Source organism: Macrobrachium nipponense, chromosome 3 (genome assembly GCF_015104395.2).
Source record: "Macrobrachium nipponense isolate FS-2020 chromosome 3, ASM1510439v2, whole genome shotgun sequence".
In the NCBI taxonomy this organism is placed as follows: domain Eukaryota; kingdom Metazoa; phylum Arthropoda; class Malacostraca; order Decapoda; family Palaemonidae; genus Macrobrachium; species Macrobrachium nipponense.
Genome location: NC_087202.1, coordinates 68,185,332 through 68,191,331, shown reverse-complemented (window position 1 = coordinate 68,191,331; position 6,000 = coordinate 68,185,332).

Here is a 6,000-nt window from a genome sequence, read left to right as displayed (position 1 = left end):
CTATACAGAAAAAGAAGCATGAGAGCCTACACTGAAAAGGCCTTATGCATATCGTTTATGTGCTATTATGTGTTTATATGTATAGTATACACACACACACACACACACACACACATATATATATATATATATATATATATATATATATATATATATATATATATATATATATATATATATATATATATATATATATATATATATATATATATATATATATATATATATATATATATATATATATATATATATATATATATATATATATATATATATATATATATATATGTGTGTGTGTGTGAGTATACTATACATATACACACATAATACCACATAAACGATATGCATAAGGCCTTTTCAGTGTAGGCTCTCATGCTTCTTTTTCTGCCCCTCACATACACGCTTTCGAAATTAAATTTTTTTTGGAAGTTACGATCTGGACAACAACTTCCCGTAGACTTTGAACACGGTGGATTTCTGAACTATTTTTTTCCGTTTTTTTTTTTTTTTACTAAGTCCTCATTTGGTTAGACCCTTTTCCCAGTTTGTTATCTTTTATTTTTTTAGTTATATGACTTTGTTTTGTCATCAGGCAATTTGACCTATCATGGACGAAGAATGAACCGAGTTTGATTGTCCTTTTAACTGAAATCTGAGACCTGTTCAGTTGGTGTTTTAGGTGGCCTTACCTTACAGACCTTACATCTTGTTCGGGTTGCCCCAGGTCTCTCAGTGTGAGGCACCTCTAATGTCTACCAGAGAGTTGCTAGTACATCTTCCGGTATATTTTGCATTTTCCAATCTTGGATGGTCTGGGATGCAGCTTAGATATTTGTCGAGCTTATTCTTAAACACATCTACGCTCACTCCTAATATATTCCTCAGATGAGCTGGCAATGCATTGAATAGACGCTGCATTATCGATGCTGGTGCGTAGTGGATTAATGTCCTGTGTGCTTTCCTTATTTTTCCTGGTATAGTTTTGGGCACTATTAATCTACCTCTGCTCGCTCTTTCTGATATTTTTTAGCTCCATGATGTTTTCGGCTATTCCTTCTATCTGTTTCCATGCCTGAATTATCATGTAGCGTTCTCTTCTCCTTTCTAGACTATATAATTTTAAGGATTGTAGTCTTTCCCAGTAGTCAAGGTCCTTAACTTCTTCATATTGCAATATTCAAGTGGACTACGAACATATGTTTTATAAAGCATAATCATGTGTTCGGCTTTTCTTGTTTTGAAGTGCCGTAACAACATTCCCATTTTTGCTTTACATTTTGCCAATAGAATTGCTATTTGATCAGTTGCATAAACATGTTTCCTATTCATCATCACACCAAGGTCTTTAACTGCTTCCTTATTTGTGATTGTCTCATTATTAGGTCCCCTATACGCATATAGCTTTCCTTCTCTGTCTACATAATTTATAGATTCAAATTTATCAGAGTTAAATACCATCCTTTTTACCTCTGCCCAATCATATACTTTTTTAAGGTCTCTTTGTAGCGTGTTCATCCTCTTCATCACAAGTAATTCTCTACTATTATTCTTGTGTCATCGGCGAAACTACTCTCTACCGAGTCCTTAACATTACTGTCTATGTCTGCAATCATAATAACAAACAGTAATGCAGCTAACACCGTACCTTGTAGCACACCGGATATTACCTTAGCTTCATCCGATTTCTCATCGTTTGCAATAACTATCTGTTTTCTGTTATGTAAAATTTTTTTTTAACCATCTTCCTACTTTATCCACTATATTATGTTTTCTAATTTTCTTCGCTAATATATTATGGTCTTCCTTGCCAAAAGCTTTTGCAAAGTCTAGATAAACCACATCTGTTTCATTTCTGCTTTTCATATTTTTTTATATGTTCTCATGGTGGACTAACAGGTGGGTTTGTGTACTTCTTCCGGGTACGAAACCATGTTGTCCTATATTAAACAAATTATTTTTTATTAAATGTTTCATAATATTTTTCTTCATTACCCTTTCATACACTTTCATAATATGTGATGTTAGACTCACAGGCCTATAGTTACTTGCCTCTAGTCTTGATCCACTTTTGAAAGTAGGGGTAATATATGCTAATTTGTGCTCATCATAAATCTTGCCTGTCTTAATAATATTGCAAATGGCTTTGCGATAGAATGAACTACTTTCTTTAACAAAATAGCAGGGACACCATCAGGCCCTGCAGCAGCTCCATTTTTAATTTCATTAATAGCCTGCACAATATCAGCTTCATTAATATCTATGTCAGCTAAATATTCACTATTTTCGTCCCTTACTTCTATATTGTTATCTTCATTATCAATTCTAGGGGGGAATTCTCTCGCATATCATTCTGCCAATATGTTGCATATTTCCTTTTTTTCATTCGTTAATCTCCCTTCAATTCTTAGAGGGCCTATTTCTATTCTTCTTTTATTCCTCTTTTTCGCGTACGAGTAAAATAGTTTGGGGGTTTTGCTTGATATTTACTAGGGTTTTGTCTTCCAAGTCCCGTTTTTCATTTTCTTTTGATTGTATAATCTTTTGTTCTGCATTTTCTATCTTACTTTTTAGTTCTCTAACTTTCCATGCATTTTTTTTCTTTTGTAGGACCTTTTTTCCACTTTCTGATTTTCTGGAACAAGATCCTTCTATCTCTTGGTATGCATGACTGATGATTACTTTTCTTCTTCGGTATATATTTATCCACTATTTTCTCTAATATTTTATATAATATCTCCGTATTTACCCTTATGTCATCACTTTAATTCTTCATTTATTTCTGACCATTTTATATTTTTACTGTAGAAGTTGTATTTTCCATATCCTTCCCACTTTTCATTTCTTGCTTATCTTTGTTTTCACTTGCTTTGGAATGGACTGTTAATTCTATGACATTATGGTCTGAAATACTCGCATTATAAACTATTATTTCTTTAACATAATTCACCTAGTTCACAAATACTAGGTCTAATGTATTTTCCTTTCTTGTTGGCAGGTGATTTATTTGTTGAATATTGTATTCTAGTAGCATATCTAATAGCTTTTCGAATTGCCTCTTATCTTCTGCACTACTATTACTCTCTTTTTTATATGTGTAAATACAACCACAATCTCCTATTCGTTCTTTCCAGTCTACGAAAGGAAAGTTAAAGTCTCCAGATAGGAGAATAGTCCAGTCCTTGTGATTTCTATATATATCATCCAATTTTTCTATTATTATGTCAAGCTCTTGGATATAAGCTGTGAAATATGTGTGTGTGTGTGTGTGTGCGTGTTTGAGAGAGAGAGAGAGAGAGAGAGAGAGAGAGAGAGAGAGAGAGAGAGAGCCAAGCTGTATAACTAGTACTCTGTTAAAATTACAATGAAATAATAAAGGTACCATATAGTTACTTCAGAGGAGTAACCATTTTATTATAAAGAAGACGGGCTACCTATTTATCTCATATTTTTATTCAGGGTATGTAACAGATTTTATTTTGCGCAACGCATGCTTTTTGCGTAATGTACCACTCCAGTGTCTGTGTTGGAGCGGAAAATTATATCTTCCAAATCCCTTTTAGAGCTACGAAGCGGAAGACTCCATCAGAACACTTTCCATTCAATAACGTCTTTTCCTTATTCCACCTCTCCGGCTTTTAAGTCCTTCCACTCACTGTATGTTCTCTCCTGGTTCTCTCTCTCTCTCTCTCTCTCTCTCTCTCTCTCTCTCTCTCTCTCTCAAATTTGTCGCGCGCGTGTTCTGTTAGGTTTCAACTTCTCGAATCTTTTATCTCCAGGTTTGTCATTTTCTTGTTTCCCCTTTGTGTTTTCAACTGTGGTTTTTAACCATTTTTTAAAAGTTTTGAACAGGCAAGTTACCGTTGTTTATTTCTGTTTTTTATCTTTTCTTATTTCTTAGCAGGCCATTCCCACATTACTGTTTCTCTCTCTCTCTCTCTCTCTCTCTCTCTCTCTCTCTCTCTCTCTACCATTTTATTTTTTTACCACGCGATAACTTAAGCCATTTTTTGTGTTTACATTATTAACTTGTGTGTTAACGGTGAAGCGTAATTCCTAGAACATTACTAGAGCGGTAAAAGGGTTAAGCGCGCAAATAACTAGATTACAGTAAATAGAATTTTTAGGGTTTTTGGACAAAACAGCTTCATAGTAGCGCCGTCCCTAAAACTTTTGCTAACTCCCAATGAACATGAACTACTAGAAGTTTTTACTTTTTCTCTGCCATTTATGGTAACACTCTAATGAGAGAGAGAGAGAGAGAGAGAGAGAGAGAGAGAGAGAGAGAGAGGAGAGAGATGACATTGCATTCTCTGTCTTGTATTTAAAAGGTGAGGCATGTAATTAATCCTCTTTTTTTGAGTTGTATTGTAGCGAAGGCGTGAGGTAGGGGCTTCGTCTACAAACTTACTGATTTATTCAGACAACAAATATACAGGTCAGTATTATCCTGCGAGCGTAAGTGTAGTGTCTAACTTGAGACGAACAAAACAGAGGTCGCAGTAAAATAACTTGTTTTTGTTGAAGGATGGACTGGTGCATAGAAATTGATGTACAAGACTCGACTGAAGCTATGGTACATATAGCTGAAATGCATGCAGTAATACTGACACATTTAACATATCACTATTAATGTAGATAAAATATATATGCACAAAAGATACGTGACGTATGCTGTGTTTCAACGAGCCTCATCGTCATAATGCTGTACAAACGCTGGATGGATAAATTCTGCAAAATTGCGGCTCATTTCATTTCCTTCTCCTGTTCATTTTATTGGTAACAATGTTGCGCTGTAAATTGCACCAGTACAAGATTAATATGAGAATGTATGTCAGTATCCACTGGTCAGCGTATTGAGTCCGTGCATTTAGAGTAAAAGTTAAAATAATCATGCACATAAAGTAAACAACAAAGCTTTCCTACGATCTTTTGCGCAAATAACCTAACCAGAAAGATGTTATGGAAATGGATCCTCTTGAATCCATGAAGCAAACAAAATTATTGTGTTAACTTAGTCACTCTTCACAAATGAAAGATATCTGGCTTCCTAAAAACACGTTCATGGAAATCCAGTGAGTGACCTGGGCGATCCTGGCTGACCCTTGTCTGCAGGAAGCTGTGCGTGCACCTGTTCATTCTACTTTGTTTATTGTTTCGTCTCTGTGACTTGTCATTGGTTTCTCAACCACAACGGCCAGTTGCGTGTAAGGTTAATTGAGTGTTACTTTCTTCATTTCTTTGATTTAGTAATGGGCACCCACTCGTTCCTTAGGGACACTGATGACGGTGCACTTATTCTGCAGGAAATGGTTTGTTAGTCGACGTGAAAAAAACTTTCGTCATTCTTGTCACAGCAGTCCCGCTGCACTGCCTTGACTTAGAACTCTCTCTCTCTCTCTCTCTCTCTCTCTCTCTCTCTCTCTCTCTCACACACACACACACACACACACACACACACACACACACACACAGTTAGAAGTTAATGTAATTTACCAGAGATAAATGATTTGGTATGCATTTTGCGTAGGTCTGGTCCGGGTTCTGCAATTAGCAAATAGATAATGAGGGACCTTCCGAGTGTCTTGTATGAGCTTGTCGTTTAATTTTTATAAGGTCATTTGGATGACTTAAATACGAATTGGAACTTTCCTGTTATCAGTTGCACAGCATTTGTTAAAAGATCATCTGCTTCTCCGTGAGACGAAATGATTGTCTGGTACCCATTAAAATGAATGAAATTTGTCTATTTACATACTCTACTATTGCCCTTTGTTGGTTAAACGATAGCGAGAATTTACGCACAAAACCTCAAAAAAGGAGCATCTATGTTAATAACAGAATCAGCAATATTATTGATATGTGTAAGAACACACATCATATTAAGGTGGTTCATATTGGTACATCCGAAAATTGTGCAGCCTTTTCCACAAGTATTGTGTCTTATAATAAGTTGAAGAATTCATGCTTTATTTCTGGTCCACAGATTTTACAATATGATTT